Source organism: Mobula hypostoma, chromosome 3 (genome assembly GCF_963921235.1).
Source record: "Mobula hypostoma chromosome 3, sMobHyp1.1, whole genome shotgun sequence".
NCBI lineage: Eukaryota > Metazoa > Chordata > Chondrichthyes > Myliobatiformes > Myliobatidae > Mobula > Mobula hypostoma.
In genome coordinates this window covers 99,367,823-99,385,132 of record NC_086099.1, presented here as the reverse complement: position 1 = coordinate 99,385,132, position 17,310 = coordinate 99,367,823, and positions in this window count along the sequence as shown.

Sequence of the window (17,310 nt, the reverse complement as noted above, 5' to 3'; positions counted from 1 at the left end):
TTCACAATGCCTTCCTCTAAATCATTGACGTAAATCGTAAACAGCTGTGGTCCCAATACCGAGCCCTGTGACACCCCACTAGTCACCACCTGCCATTCCGAGAAACACCTATTCACTGCTACCCTTTGCTTTCTATCTGCCAACCAGTTTTCTATCCATGTCAATATCCTCACCCCAATGCCATGAGCTCTGATTTTACCCAACAATCTCCTATGTGGTACCTTATCGAATGCCTTCTGAAAGTCAAGGTACACCACATCCACTGGATTTTCCGCGTCTATCTTCCTGGTTACATCCTCGAAAAACTCCAGTAGATTTAGTCAAGCATGATTTGCCCTTGGTAAATCCATGCTGGCTCGGCTCAATCCTATCACTGCTATCAAGATATGCCGCTATTTCATCTTTAATAATGGACTCCAGCATCTTCCCCACTACTGATGTTAGGCTAACAGGGCGATAGTTCTCTGTTTTCTCCCTCCCTCCTTTCTTAAGAAGTGGGATAACATTAGCCATTCGCCAATCCTCAGGAACTGATCCTGAATCTAAGGGACATTGGAAAATGATCACCAATGCATCTTCAATTTCCAGAGCCACCTCCTTTAGTACCCTAGGATGCAGACCATCTGGACCTGGGGATTTGTTAGCCTTCAGTCCCATCAGTCTACTCATCACCGTTTCCTTTCTAATGTCAACCTATTTCAGTTCCTCTGTTACCCTATGTCCTTGGCCCATCCATACATCAGGGAGATTGCTTGTGTCTTCCCTAGTGAAGACGGATCCAAAGTACTTATTAAATTCGTCTGCCATTTCTTTGTTTCCCATAACAATTTCTCCTAATTCATTCTTCAAGGGCCCAACATTGTTCTTAACTATCTTCCTTCTCTTCACATACCTAAAAAACTTTTGCTATCCTCCTTTATATTCCTAGCTAGCTTGCATTCATACCTCATTTTCTCTCCCCGTATTGCCTTTTTAGTTAAGTTCTGTTGCTCTTTAAAAATTTCCCAATCATCTGTCTTCCCACTCACCTTAGCTCTGTTATACTTCTTTTTTAATGCTATGCTATCTCTGACTTCCTTTGTCAACCACTGTGGCCACTTTCCCCCCTTTGAATCCTTCCTTCTCTGGGGTATGAACTGATTTTGCACCTTGTGCCTTATTCCCAAGAATACCTGCCATTGCTGTTCCACTGTCTATTCTGCTAGGATATCCGACCAGTCAACTTTGGCCAGTTCCTCCCTCATGGCTCCATAGTCTCCTTTGTTCAACTGCAATACTGACACTTCTGATCTGCCCTTATCCCTCTCAACTTGCAGATAAAAACTTATCATATTATGGCCACTACCTCCTAATGGCTCCTTTACTTCAAACTCACTTATCAAATCCTGTTCATTGCACAACACTAAATCCAGAATAGCCTTATCCCCGGTCGGCTCTCGTACAAGCTGCTCCAAAAATGCATCCCGTAGGCACTCTACAAACTCCCTATCCTGGGGTCCAGTACCAACCTGATATTCCCAGTTCACCTGCATGTTGAAAGCCCCCATAACTACTGCGACATTTCCTTTGCCACATGCCATTGTTAACTCCCTATTCAACTTGCACCCAATATCCATGCTACTGTTTGGGGGCCTGTAGATAACACCTATTAGGGTCTTTTTGCCCTTACTGTTCCTCAGTTCTATCCACACTGACTCTACTTCTCCTGATTCTATGTCCCCCCTTGCAAGGGACTGAATCTCATTCCTCACCAACAGGGCTACCCCACCCCCTCTGCCCACCTTTCTGTCCCTTCGATAGCACGTATACCCTTGTACATTCAATTCCCAGGTCTGATCCCCCTGCAGCCATGTCTCCATTATCCGAACAACATCATAGTTACCCATTCACACCTGAGCTTCAAGCTCACCACCTTATTTCTGACACTTTGTGCATTCAGATATAGAATTTTTAATCCATTTCTCCTCTCTCTGTTTAAATCACTGCCTATTGTGCATAACCCAGCTCCCCGAACTCTCACCAGGCTATACGCCCCTTGAATTTTGTTGTCCTTCTTAAATTTACTTACTCTATCTGCACGTTTAACTCCATGTTCCGTCAGACCATCCCTCTGCACATGTATCCTCCTTATCACTCGTTCCACCTCACCTTTCTCTACTTCACACTTAATATTCCCCACCTGTCCTGTATACTTCATCTCGCTATCCTCTCTCACATTCTGGATCCCTGCCCCCTGCAAATTTAGTTTAAATCCCCCCAAGCAGCACTAGCAAACTTTCCTGCAAGAATGTTAGTACCCCTCCAGTTCAGGTGTAAACCGTCCCGTCGGAACAGATCCCACCTTCCCTGGAACAAAGCCCAATTATCTAAAAACCTGAAGCCCTCCCTCCTGCACCATTCTCTCAGCCACGTATTGATCTGTATAATCCTTCTGTTCCTCGCCTCACTCGCACGTAGCACAGGTAGCAATCCTGAGATTGTTACTCTGGAGGTCCTGCCCTTCAGCTTCGCACCTAACTCACTGAACTCACTACGCAGGACCCCCTCACTCTTCCTACCCACATGGTTGGTCCCTACATGGACCACAACAGACGGATTGTGATTCTCTGAAAACATCAATGGTGAGTGCAATTGATTTTTTTTTAAATTTGGGCCTAGACTAATGCTGATTATAATTATTATTTTGTGGTATACCCCATAGTCCTTATGTTTCCTGCAAATCCTAAACTATTACATTTACTGCTATTAAGCTTACTGGTTTTGCTTAGACTTCCAAGCGGTGATTCTGTTGATTTTTGTTTTAAATTCAGTAGCCGAATTAATTGAGGTATTGCATGGTCAGAGTACGATTTGTCCAACTCCTGGTAAAGCCTTGCATCTGTTGTTTGCCTTATGTGACTTCAATAACGGTGTATCTTTTGGCATTGTCTGTCTATATAATGCGAATAGCTGTGGACATTGTGGGTTAGTGTTGTGTTTTTCACCTGAAAAGCACGCATTTGACGCTGATTGTGGAATTTATGCATGATTCATGTTGTGCGCTGTGGGTCGGATGCTCTGTTGGTTTGTTTGTTTATGCTCGGTGTAGCCCAGGTTGTCTCTGATGCTGTTGACACTGTCACAGTTCACTTCTATATTAGATCTATCAATTGTTCAACAGTGGTATTTATAGCAGGCACATAATGCTTGAAACTGACTTTTGAATGCCACGCGTCTGGCCTTGCGAATACATATTACCATACAGTACATCCCTCAGCACCATCACTGAATAATTCAGCCCCACTGTAGCACCGGCAAGAAAAAATCTCTGGCACCGCCACTGTGGTGGACTGCCCTGATCCTAATGGACTGCCCCGATCCTGGTGGACAGCCTTGATCCTGATGGACTACCCTGATCCTGGTGGACCATGCTGATCCTGGTGGACTGCCCTGATCCTGATGGACTATGCTGATCCTGGTGGACTGCCCTGATCCTGACGGACTGCCCTGATTCTGATTGACTGCCCTGATATTGATGGACTGCCCTGATCCTGATGGACAGCCCCGATCCTGGCGGGCTGCCCTGATCCTGGTGGACTGCCCTGATCCTGATGGACTACCCTGATCCTGATGGACTACCCTGATCCTGGTGGACTGCCCTGATCCTGGTGGACCATGCTGATCCTGGTGGACTGCCCTGATTCTGATGGACTATGCTGATCCTGGTGGACTGCCCTGATCCTGATGGACTACCCTGATCCTGGTTGGCTGTCCAGAGAAAGCAGCACTGACTGAGTGGAAGTGAAATATATTTAAGATAATCAGCTGTGAATCTTGTATTTCCGGCACCTGTGCCTTCACCTAATTTTATAATTTAAGTTTTTATTTTACCTTTCCTATTTACACCCCCATACTCTTTGTTCTAAAATCTCCTTGCCAAAATCTATCCGCTGGCACATGTGTTAGTTTTTCCTGGTTCCCATCCTATCACACACACCTTGTTCTCATCGTATTTCCACTCCACACCCAGTTCTGCTGAAAGGGGTTGAGCTGAAACTGCCTGTTTCTTTCTCCATAGATACTGCCCAGCCTAAGCTACAGACTATTTCTGTTGTTTTTTTCCAGGTTTCCATTCTCTTTGAGGAATGAAGAGAGGATGGCCATAGAAATGTTTTGCTATTAATCATCATGCATCCAATCAGATTCTCATTTTTTTACCTTTGTAGAAACATCTTGGGAGAAGGAGGTTAGATTATTCCAGAAATCAATAAAGCAACCCAAATTAAATTCATAGCCGTGGGTCATTTGTCCCTTTTTATGAAGCAAGAGTATTTTCAGGACTGTAAGGGTAGAAGGGCTAAAATAAAAACTGGTGCTATTTAATATTTAAGTGATGTTTGAGTAATATTGTAAATATGTTGTTCAATTAAGCATTCTTTATTTGTTTACATAATTCATGATGGGTTATATATAAGAAATAGGTGAATGGCATATGTCATTACACTTCCACGTCATATGTGCACACCGCACTAAAATAAAAAGTAAGTAGACACACCTTTCCCCAGTTCCCATGATTTTCTTTTGATTAGTTTTGGAGTAACAAAACATAATAGTGGTGATGAAGTTTTAAGACAAACCCGAGATGACTACGTACCAGCTGAAACGCAATGAGGCATGCAAGTTAAAAAGAAATGCAGTATGTTTTCTTCTTCAGAAGGAGTGAAATGTTAGAGATTTTTTTAAAAAGCACAGCGTATTTTTCTTCAGAAGAGGAGAAAGAGGGTCAAGTTAAAAAGACAGAAAGTGGAAGAAATTCAGTGAGAACTGCATGGTGATGATAGTAAAACACATAAGCAAGCAAGCAAAAATGGCTGGCTACACTGGAAAGAAATACACATTTGACTGCACAACAAAAAACTGGGTCACGTACACTGAACGAATTAAGACGAATTTTGAAGCAAATGAAATAGCCAATAAAATGAGAGTGTCTGGTTTGCTGATTGATTGTAATAGGTGGAAAAGCATACAGTTTGCTCAGAGGTTTAACTGCTCCCAACAAACCATCCCAAATGAACTTTGCTGATGATATGAAGGTAATGCAGGAACATTTAGAACCAACACCATGTTGATTGCAGAGCACTGTTGGTTTCATAACCAGAATCAAAAGGAAGGGAGGTCCATTTCGGAGTACGTGGCTGAATTGAAGAAGTTGTCTGAGCATTGTCAGTTTAGTGATGGGCTTGAAGATTGTTTAGTTTGTGGTATCTTACAAGAAAGCATTAAAATGGTTTTTAAATGAAGCACAACTCACATTTAAAACAGTAGTTGAAATCACTGTATCAATGGGAACAGCAACCAGAGAAGCAATTGAGTTGTAGTCAGGACTGAAAGAGAGTGTGAACAAATTTGCAGAGTCTGGATGGAGGCCTGACTGGCTGAACAAATTATGTTACCATTGTGGCAGGGGCTCACACATACAGCAGACCAGTGCAGGTTTAAAGGCAAAACTTGCAGAAAATGCAATAAAGTAGGACACATAAGAAGAGCATGTTGGGCAGATAAAAATAAGTGGTGAGAAGATATGAAAAAGTCAAGTTGCAGTTTTAAAAAGAGCACTAATCTGCATGCTATTGAAAAATCTGATAGTGATGAGAGTTATACAGGACTGAGATTTACACTGTGAAAGCTAACAGGAGGCAGGTTCCCAATTAAGATAGCACCAGTGAAGCACAGTGACAACTTGTTCGCAGCAATAAAACTACTAACTGCTTTATTAACCATGCTTTTTCTGGAAAACAATCACTGCAATCAATAAATATGAGAAAATCTGCAGATGCTGGAAATCCAATGCAACACACACAAGGAGCTGAAGGAACTCAGTAGGCCAGGCAGCATCTACAGAAAAGAGTAAATGGTCGACGTTTTGGGCTGAGATGCTTCATCAGGACTGGAAAGGAACAGAAGTCAGAGTAAGATGTGGGGAGGGGAGGAAGAACTACAAGGTGGCAGTAATAGGTGAAACTGGGGGAGGGGTGAAGTAAAGAGCTGGGAAGTTGATTGGTGAAAGAGATAAAGAGCTGGAGAAGGGGGAATCTGATAGGAGAGGACAGAAGACCATGGAAGAAAGAGAAGGGGACAAACACCAGAGGAAGATGATGAGCAGGTGAAGAGATAAGGTAAGAGAATGGGGAATGGTGAAGGGGTTGGGGGCAAACACCGGAAGTTTGCGAAATTGATGTTCATGCTATCAGGTTGGAGGCTACCTAGACGGGATATAAGGTGTTGTTCCTCCAAACTGAGTGTGGCTTCATTGTGGCAGAAGAGGAGGCCGTGGACTGACACTTTGGAATGGGAATGGATATGGGGAGTAGAATTGAAATAGGTGGCCACTGGGATGTCCGGCTTGTTCTGGTGTTCAAAGTGTAGGTGCTCGGCTGAGTGATCTCTCAACCTACGTTGAGTTGCACCAATATTCAGGAGGCCAAACCAGGAGTACCAGATACAGTAGGTAGACTCCAACAGACTTGCAGGTAAAGTGTCATCTCACCTGGAAGGACTTTTAGGCCCTGAATGATAGTGTGGGAGGAGGTGTAGGGGAAGGTGTGCCACTTGTTCCTCTTGCAAGGATAAGTACCAGGAGGGAGATCAGTGGGGAGGGACGAGTGGACAAGGGAGTCACATAGGGAGCAATCCCTGCGGAAGGCGGAAAGTGGCGTGAGGGGAGGGAAAGGGGGTGCTTGGGGGTGGCATCCCGTTGGAGATGGCGGAAGTTATGTGTTGGATACGGAAGCTAGTGGGGTGGTAGGTGAGGACAAGAGGAACCCTATCCCTGTTGTGGCATGAGGGCAGACATGCGTCAAATGTAAGAGATGTGGGTGAGGGCAACTTTGATGGTGGAGGAAGGGAAGCTCTTTTCTTTGAAGGAGGAGGACATCTCAGTAGTTTGGGAATAAAAAGCCTCATCTTGAGGGCAGATGCGGCGGAGATGGAAGAACTGAGCAAAGGGGATGACATTTTTACAAGTGACAGGGTGAGAATAGGTACAGTCTATAAAAGCTATCAATAGATAGACTGGCTCCAGAGATGGAGATAGAGAGATTGAGAAATAGAAGCGCGGTGTTGGAACTGAACCAAGAAAATTTGAGGGCAGGGTGGAAGTTGGAGGCAAATTTGATGAAGTCAACGAGCTCAGCATGGATGCAGGAAGCAGCACAAACACTATTGTTGATGTGGTATTGGAAAAGTTGGAGACTGATGCCAGTGTAGGCTTAAAACAAGGATTGTACCACATAGGCAACAGAAAGACAGGCATGTGAGTGTCCATGGCTGCATGTTTGGTTTGAAGGAAGAGGGAGGAGCTGAAGAAGAAATTATTGTGAGTGAGGACCAGCTCCGCCAGTTGGAGGAGAGTGGTGATGGAGGGGAACAGTTTGGGTCTGTTGTCCAGAAAGAAGCAGAGAGCTTTAAGGCCCTCCTGATGGAGGATGGAGGTGTATAGGGACTGGACGTCATTAGCCTGTAACTTCCCTTTCGGAGATGAGCTTTTAAATTGCCTGTACAACCTGAACTGAAGTCTCGAAGGTGCAAACTGGTTACGATATGGCGTTTATGTGCTGAATCAGGCCCAAGAGTAAGGACCAAGCTGATGTTTGACCAATTTAAGCACCAGGCCAGATTGGAAAGGTCACTTACGAACTGAAACAAGGCAGCAGATCCAAGGCCAAGAGTGTATCGAAGAGGTAGAGCCCAGGTCTGAGAGCGAGGAATGACCCGCTGTTCAGCCAATTTAAGCGCGGGCTGAATTGTTAAGGTTGGTTTTGAGCTGAATCAAGGTGGCAGGGCCTGGGCATGAGGGCATATTGAAGCAACAGGGCCCAGGTCTGAGAGTGAGGAATAACCCGAGGTTTGGCTGACAAAGGCCAACATGCAACGTGCAAAAAGATGACAAACTATGTACATATAATACAATTGGGAACTTGAGTTGTAAAGAATCCTTAAAGTGAGTCAGGTACATGTAAAGGAAATGTAATGACATTATCTGTCAATTTTGCCTTATGCATTTATAATTTCTGCCAGTTAGGTACAGTGATCCAGGCTGAATGGAAGATAATTTAATTGTCTTGATTCAAAATTAACAGCTAGGATTGCTTCTGAGTTTTGATTCATGTAGCTCCTTCCATCTGACCATTCATCCTGTGGAATTGCCAGCATAATCTTCCGCACTCCATTCTGGTGAAGCTCTGTACTTTTTTCTTAGATAATCCCTGGTTGGAAAGCTGAGATGACTGCCTCTAGTGATGTCTACAACATTTGTCAGACAGTATTGCACAGATTTATTAAATACAGATATTTTGTTCACTAGAGCTACTGCTTTCATCTTCAGCATTGCAATTTAAGAGAGGTAAGATTCATCAGTGCTCATGGAACCTTGGACCACACCAATATTGCGGGATTTACTCTTGTTTATTTCTGCCATATATGTCAAATTTTACTCTTATTTACTAACAGTAGCAGATATGTTACCATTCAAGTAAATGCTCCTTTTTGCAGGTGGTATTATCATGCCTGTGTTTTTAAACTTCTAGGTGATGCCCGACAAATCAAAGCTGTGGTTCTGTTTAATGCTGCCTGTTTATTTTTCCAAAATAGTGGCAGAATGTTTCTAATGACCGAAACCATATTTGTGCCCTGGAGACTGTAGTGGTATTCTGCATATTACATAACTGTAATTCAAAAGTACACCTCCCCTCTGGTGACACTGGTGAACCAAGTCTAATTAACTGCAAGGAAATCATGGCAAAGAGATGCTCCCCCAGGCTGCTGGCTTCAATGCTCATCCACGCTATAGTAATAGTGGAGATCTTTGCTGACTAGGCATTAAGTTGTCAGTTCTGCATGCATACTGCTTTCATAAATATCTCATTACCTATCACTGCTTCTCTGCACATCAGCTGAGAGCCCTCTAACTGATACAGGCTGGTGAAAGCACAATAATAATTTTCATGACAATCCATGTCTGAGCCCTGTAATCTTGTTCTGTCTCCGTACAGTACATTGTTGTAGGGTTTTGTTACTAAATGAAAATTCAACTTTAAAGCAGCCAGCTTGATCAAGTACCCCACCCACCCTGAAAATTCTCTCCTCCCTCTCCCCTCTGCCATCAGGACAGCTTGTTTCCCATTGTTTAAAAAGATACTGAATGATATGAAGACTACTAGTTTGATAAGGTGGACTTCTGACCTTACGAACTACCTCATTATGACCTTGTACCTTATTGTCTGTCTGTACTGAACTCTCTCAGTAGCTGTAACACTTTATTCTGTATTCCTTTATTGTTTTACCATGTACTGTGTCAATTCACCGTTGTAATGAATTGACCTGTTTGAACAATATGCAACACAAGTTTTTCACTGTACGTAGGTACGTGACCATAATAAACCAATTTACTATTTAAACTTGGGGAATTCAGCATTTTTACAGATTTGCTTTCTCTATACACACACCCAACAACTTTCAGGAACAATCTAAGTAAACCTCTTCGTGGCATTTCACAGAACACTGCAGTAGTCATAGATCATTTCTCATTTTTAACCCATTTTTAAATTTTTTTTTGCTTTATATTGTTTTTTTAAAATAACAAATACATTAAAACATTGAACTTTGTACCCTGGATACACTGCAATCCCCATATTCACCATGGGTCCTGAAAGGCCTCAATGAGCCAGTGGACATTCCGTGCTCATCCTGGGGGCGAATGGGATCTCCAAGGCGGGGGGGAGGCGCAAGTATCTGGCTGAGATGGATACCTGATGACCTATCGCCTGCCTCTTTGAATGGCTACCTTAGCAAGACCAGACTGACAAGCAAGTCCCTGATATCTTATTCCTTCCACATTGGGTGCAGAAACATCAGGAGCTTGGGATTGAAGTGCTACCAGAACTTGAAGAGCAACACCTTCAAGTTTTAAGCGGGTCTGTGGCCTGATACTTTCTTTATATATCCGGAACTCTATCTCATGTTGGCTACAGAAATAAGTAGTCTAGTAAATCATCTTGAAAATTGGAGGCACTGGACAATTCCATAAAAACCCCTCCACCTTACGTCACCAGTGTACAGAGAGGGTGGATTCTCCACTTGATCACAAGATTCTGATGACAGAGGAAGATGAGGAAGACGAAGTATATGCAGAACCAATTTGCACAGGAAAACTCTGATATAGACCCAGCATCCATGAACGACCAGGGAACGATTTGAAAGCTGGGATGGCAGGTGACTTGGGAAGAAAACTGTAGGCATCAGAGTCCCATGGCTACACCTCCATTTTGATGGTTAAGCTTGGAGGTACTGCTTTAGCGAGCTTGGTGAGTAATTACGGTACTCTTCGTAGTTGCTACAACACAGCTGCCACTCTCTGCCAGAAACAGGTGTAATGAATTTTAAAGGATCGGACTGAGATGCCAATCAGTGGTAAGGATGGATGATATCACTAAATGTCAGGCTCTCCCTTTTTGAAGATTGTTATTGCCTGACATAGCTGTGATGCAAGTGTTACTTGGGATATATCAGCCTGGAAGGATTATCTATGTGGAAGTGGACTACAGTTGCCAAGCTGCACATGGGATTGAATTCCATTAATGAAGTAGCTGCAAATGATTATGGCAGGGTCCAAAGGTCAAGAATTTCCTGCAATGATATCCTGTGGCTGGGATGATTGACCTTCAACGACTATTACCAAGACCCTTTGGATGAGGTATGACACTAACCATTGGAATTCTTTCACACTGTTGCTCCATGATATTGATTTTATCACAGCTCCCTTAATACTACACTCTCTGTCAACCATCGTCTTGGTATTAAGGTCAATAGTGATCACACATGAAATTCCGGAAGTTCATGCTCATGAATTAGGAGTTAATTTTCTATTTTTTTTCTTGTTTTATAGATTTAACAAAGAGATACAGTAATATTCTCAAATAGGTTTGTTAAGCATACCTTAAAAAACACAGAGAAACTGTTAGAAAATATGATGCTACTCATTTCAATGACAGGAGTAACATGGCATTAACCAGTTTATCAGTGTAACAGAGGAATATTATTTTCTAGGTGATGTCCCTACTGTAGGTAGTCCAGGTCCCAAAAGCATAGATGAAGAAAGGAATCTCTGAGCCTACTTGGTAGGCAGTCAGGTTGGCCCATGTGCTAGGTCTTCATCTTCTGGTTTAGAGAGTATGCATTATGATCAGAGATTAAGGGAGCTAGGGCTTCACTCTTTGGAGAGAAGAAGGATGAGAGGAGACATGTTAGAGGTGTTCAAGATAATAAGAGGAATAGATAGAGTGGATAGCCAGCGCTTCTTCCCCAGGGCACCACTGCTCAATACAAGAGGACATGGCTTTAAGGTAAGGGGTGGGAAGTTCAAGGGGGATATTAGAGGAAGGTTTTTTACTCAGAGAGTGGTTGGTGCGTGGAATGCACTGCCTGAGTCAGTGGTGCAGGCAGATACACTAGTGAAGTTTAAGAGACTACTAGACAGGAATATGGAGGAATTTAAGGGGGGGGTTATATGGGAGGTAGGGTTTGAGGGTCAGCACAACATTGTGGGCCGAAGGGCCTGTAAAGTGCTCTACTGTTCTATGTTCTAATACGCTTTTCCTCAATCATTCAAGAGCTGCGCCTGCCTTTGAGATGTGGCTCCCAATATATAACAAATGGTATATACTTTCCATTGTCCTGTCATAAACCTTAGTGTAAGAGTGAATGGTGACCTTGAGATCCGGCCTCTCATGGGCTTTGGTAAGTAAATCCGTGCTGTCGGGTGACATTGTTTCCGGACTGTAGTCACTAGTTTCCCTTTGCAACTAAAGAGGAGTCCATTTTGCACAGGTTTGTTAATGTGTATTAGTTCAGTGAGGAAAAGCTAAAGCTGTGGAGCAATGGTACATCCTTGCTTGATGCTGGTCTTCACTGAGCTTGGTTAATGTGACTTCCTAAAACGGATACTTTGTATTGAATTCTATCAAGAAAAGAGATACCCAAGTAGGCAGAAGACACACAAGGATGTGCTGAAAGATTCCTTGAGAAAATGTAAAATAGACATAGACTATAAAACAACAAAGCAGAATTAGGTCATTTTGCCCATCGAGTTTGCTCCGGTATTTCATCATGGCCGATCCTTTTTCTTCCCCTCCTCAGCCTTCTCTCCATAACCTTTGATGCCATGTCCAATCAAGAACCTATCAAGCTCTGCCAGTGACCTGGCCTCCACAGGTGCCTGTGCTAACAAATTCCACAAATTCACCACCCTCTGGCTAAAGAAATTTCTCCATGTATCAGTGTTAAATGGACGCCCCTCTATCCTGAGGCTGTGCCCTCTTGTCCCAGACCCCCCTTCCTAAGGAAATGTCCTTTCCACATCTACTCTGTCTAGACTTTGACTCTTGGGAGCCATGGTCCATAACAATTCAAGGTGAAGGAGCTGTCAAGGTGGGATTGAAAACACCAAGTCCACAGGTTCTGAGTAAATTGGCAGGAGTTGTTTGCACCATTTTCTTCCCTCTGCCTTAACAGGCAGCTCCTTCCCCAGATGTGAAAGAACGTGCAGTTCCTTCTGACTGGTCACCTTGGAACACACAAAACCAGTGTTAGTCAAGTCACCCTCTATCCCAAGGAGCTGCCCTTTTTAGGATACAAAGTCTATACAAAGAGGAGACAAATGAAACAAGTCTCCTTCTCCCTTGTCATTTATCCACAGGGTGTAGGTAATTTGCCTCGTTTAATTTCCCTCAGTTAATCTTTCTTTTCATGATGTTGCAGTGGTATTAGATGACTGCTGTATGTGTGGAATTGCGTTGTGTGCAAATTGGCCGCTGAGTAGTAGGCAGCTGGTGATCCCAGGGGATCAGGGGTTTGTGTCTTTGGTGGACTGTGTCCTCTCCAGGGAGCAAGCCTGGGCAGGAAGGTTTGAAGAACCGGCTGTTGCCCATTCAGCGGGATTCTGCTCCCCACATCACTGATGTAGTCCAGGGTAAGGGCAAGCGCCAAAATACAGCTTGGCACCAGTGTTGTCGCAGAGGTTGCCAGAGTGAAGCTGTAAACGTCAAACTGCCTTAGGGACCCCGGCTCCGGATTTCTTCCTTGGGGTTTACTCCCGAAGCCTTTCCCATAGATGGGTCTGACCACAAGGCAGCGGAGGTTTAAAATCAGAGTTTTCATTCTCCTAGGTGGGCTGCTGTCCAAGGCTGATGAGCCCCACCTGCCCAAAGTAACTGGTTTTGAGGCGCCAGTGGTCCGCCTTTGCCTCTTTTCTTGTCAATAGAAACAGTTCTGCTGGGCCTAGTAGCTAAGCCGCACGTGAAGGCCAAGAGTTAGACATAGCTGTCAGAGGCACACCATTTGGAGCACTTCATTGGTGGTAGGAGCTTATCCCCACTTCACTCCCACCTGCGCCCCCCCCCACCACCACAGCTATGACAACCTTAGCAACCAAATGAATAACCAGGCAATGTTAATGGACTGTTCAGAAAATTTATGGTCAAGGGAACAAGTTGTTTCTGAATCATTGCATGTGGGTCCTTTCCTCATCTCCATTGGTAGTAATAAGTAGAGGACATGTTCCAGATGGTGAGGGCTTTCAGTGATGGATACCACCACGATGAATACTTACATTAATACTTTGCATCTGTGTTTACCAAGCAGAAGGACCCAGAGGATAGTGAGTTAATTGAGGGGTCTCTTAATACGCTAAGGGATTTTGAAGTAGATTCTGCAGGGTTTCTTGAAAAACATTCAGATGAGTAGGTCCCCAAAGCCTGATGGGATGTATTTCAGGTTATTGAGAGAGGTAGGAGGTGAGATTGTTGGGGTCTTGACCAAGATCTTCAAGTCCTCCGCAGCTGAAGGTGAGGTCCCAGAGGACTGGTGAGCGGCAAATGTTCCAATACTTCAGAAGGTAAATGGGGTAATTCTGGAAACTAGAGACTGGTGTGCCTTACCTCAGTGCTAGGAAAGTTACTGGAGACGATGCTCGAGAATTTGGAAGATCATGGCCAAATTAGGGAGAGACACCAGGTCTCCACGTGAGGCAAGTTTTTTTTTACTATGTTGATTGAGTTTTGAGAGGAGCTGACGAAGGTGATGGATGAGTATTGAGCTGTGCTTAGCTGCTGTCATGATTATACGGCAGTGGGCTAAGCACTTACTGTGGTCTCCTGATAAGGAAGTCAATGATCCATTTGCAGAGGAAGGTACACAAATGGCCAGATTTTGACATTTTGTTGATTAGTAGGCACAGCAGGGAAGGGTAAAGTCAGGCAGGGCAACAGTGATAGATAGTCGATAGTTGGAGGAGAGAGGCCTCCGTCGGTCAGAGTCAATCATGGATACTCAAGTTTGGGCATTACAATATGGAGAATAAGCTGTTGCCTATATAGCAATATATAGCAAGCTCCCTCTCTCTATGCATCTGATGAACCCAAAGGAACAGTCAAGACCAATACAGTTTGGTACCAGTAGCCTCACAGGGTTTACACCTGAAGCCTTCCCCATGAGTGGGTATCGGCACAAGGCAGCGAAGGTTTGAGATCAGAGCTTTCCTTCTCCTAGATGAACTGTCAACCATGACTAACGAGCTTCATCTGCCTGAAGCGATTGGTTTTAAGGTGCCAGTAACCCACCTTTGCCTCTTCTGTAAGCAGCAACAGTTCTGCCAGGTTAGTAACTAAGCCACACATGAAGGCCAGGTGTTGGACTTGGTTGTCAGAGGGATTTGAAGTGCACAGAATTGGGAGCATTTTATAGGTAGAGGGAGATTTTTCCCATTACCACCACCAGCTATAACAACCCCAAGGAACTGGTTAGGGAGGCAGACTGCAGATTCTGTAGTTACAAAAAGCCAGGATGACATGCTGCGTCCTAGGAACATGGGATGCAGGATGATTCAGAGTGCCTGCAGAAGATCTTCAGGAGGAGAGCAGCCAGTGATCGTGGACACGAGTAGAGAGAGGAGGAAATCCTGCACAGTGAGTACTGCATAGGGACATAGCGAGGAGGCTGAAGACCTACCTTGAAGAGTTCCCAGGTAGGTTTCTCTGGACCAAGTGCTAGTCGGAGCAGGATTAGGATGATAGTACAGATGAATGAGTAGCTGGGGGAGTGGTGGGGGGGGGGAGGGTTTTAGATGTCTGGATCATTGGGATCCTTTCTGGGGAATATGTGACCTGCACAATAAGTACTGGCTACATCTGAACCCCGAGGGGGGACTAGTATTCTTATGGGCAGGGTTGTTAGAGTGGTTGGGGAGGGTCTAAACTAATTTGGTCAGGGGACGAGAACCAAAGTGATAGGATTCAGGATGGGGCAGTTGGTATACAAGTTGAAGCATTGAATAGTGAGACTGCGAGGAAGGACAGGCAGATGATGGGGCAAAATTGCAGCCAATGGAATGAGGTGAAGTGTAACATGGAGAGCGGGTGCAAAATCAATAAGGTCGATGAATGCAGGACTGAAGGTGTTATATTTGAATGCACACTGTATATGAAATAACATAGATAAACTTTCTGCACAGTTAGAGATTGGTGGGTAAGACATCGTGGTCATCACTGAGTCGTGGGTGACAGAAGATCATGGCTGGAGGTTAACATCCAAGGATGCATCTTGTATCAAAAGGACAGGCAGGCGGGCTGGTGGCTCTGTTGCTAAAAAATAAAATCAAACCTTCGAAAGAAGTGACATAGGAATGCAAGATGTAAAATCCTTGGGGGTAGAGTTAAGAAACTGCAAGGGTAAAAGACCCTGATAGGAGTTCTATACAGGCCCCTGAACAGTAGCCAGGATATGGGATATAAACTGCAGCAGGAAATAGAAAAGGCATGTAAAAATGGCAATGTTGAAGTAGTCACAAGGGATTACAATATGCAGGAAGACGGGGAAAATCAGGCTGATGCTGGATCCTAGGAGAGGGAATTTATAGAATACCCACGACAAGTCTTTTTAGAACAGCTTGTGGTTGAGCCCATTAGGGGAAAGGCATTTCTGGATTGAATGCTCTGTAATGAACCAGATTTTATTTGGAAGCTTAATGTAAAGGAACTCTTGGGAGTCAGTGATCATAAAATCTGCAAAGCTGGAAATCCAAGGCAACACACACAAAATGCTAGAGGAACTCAGTAGGTCAGGCAGCATCTATGGAAAGGAATAGACAGTTGATATTTCAGTCCAAAACCCTTCATCAGGATCATAAAAAGATAGAATTTAGCCTGCAGTTTGAGAGGAAGATGTATCAGTATTGCAGTGGAGCAAAGGGAAATACAAGGGCATGAGGGAAGAGCTGGCCAAAGTTGTTTGGAAGGGGACACTGGCAGGAATGATGTCAGAACAGCAATGGCTGGAGTTTCTGAGGACAGTTCGGAAGGCACAGGATAAATACATCCCAGAGATGAAGAAGTATTCTAAAGGGAGGTTGAGGCAACCATGGCTGACAAGGGAAGTCAAAGACACCATGAAAACAACAGAGAGGGCACATAACATAGCAAAAAAGGTGGGAAGTTAGAGGATCAGGAAGCTTTTAAAAAGCAACGGAAGCAACTAAAAGAACCTCAAGGAGAGGAAAGTTAGGCTAGCTAAAATGTCAAACAGAATATCAAAAGATGTTTCAGATATACAATACCTATAAAAAGTATTCACTCCCCTTGGAAGTTTTCATGTTTTATTGTTCCACAACATTGAATCACAGTGGATTTAATTTGGCTTTTTTGACACTAATCAACAGTTACATCTGTAACTGGAAAGTCCAGCTGCTGGTGAGTCATAGATCTCTTGGTGGCCTCCCTCACTAGTCACCTTCTTGCACGGTTACTCAGTTTTGAAGACGGCCTGCTCTAGAGAGATTTACAGCTGTGCCACATTCTTTCCATTTCTTGATGATTAACTTAACTGTACTCTAAGGGAGATTAAGTGACTTGGAAGTGTTCCTGTATCCATCTCCTGACTTGTGCTTTTCAAGAACCTTTTCACAGAGTTGCCTGCAGTGTTCTATTGTCTTCATGGAGTAGTTTTTGCCAGGATACTGACTCACCAGCAGTAGGACCTTCCAGATCCAGGTGTATTTTTACTATAATCGATCGAAACACCTTGAGTCCACACAGGTGATCTCCATTTAACTAGTTATGTGACTTCTAAAACCAATTGGCTGCACCAGTGATGATTTGGTGTGTCATATTAAAGGGATGAATATTTATGCAATCAATTATTTTGTGTTTTATATTTGTAATTAATTCAGATCACTTTCCAGAGATCTGTTTTCACTTTGACACGAAAGTTCTTTTTTGTTGATCA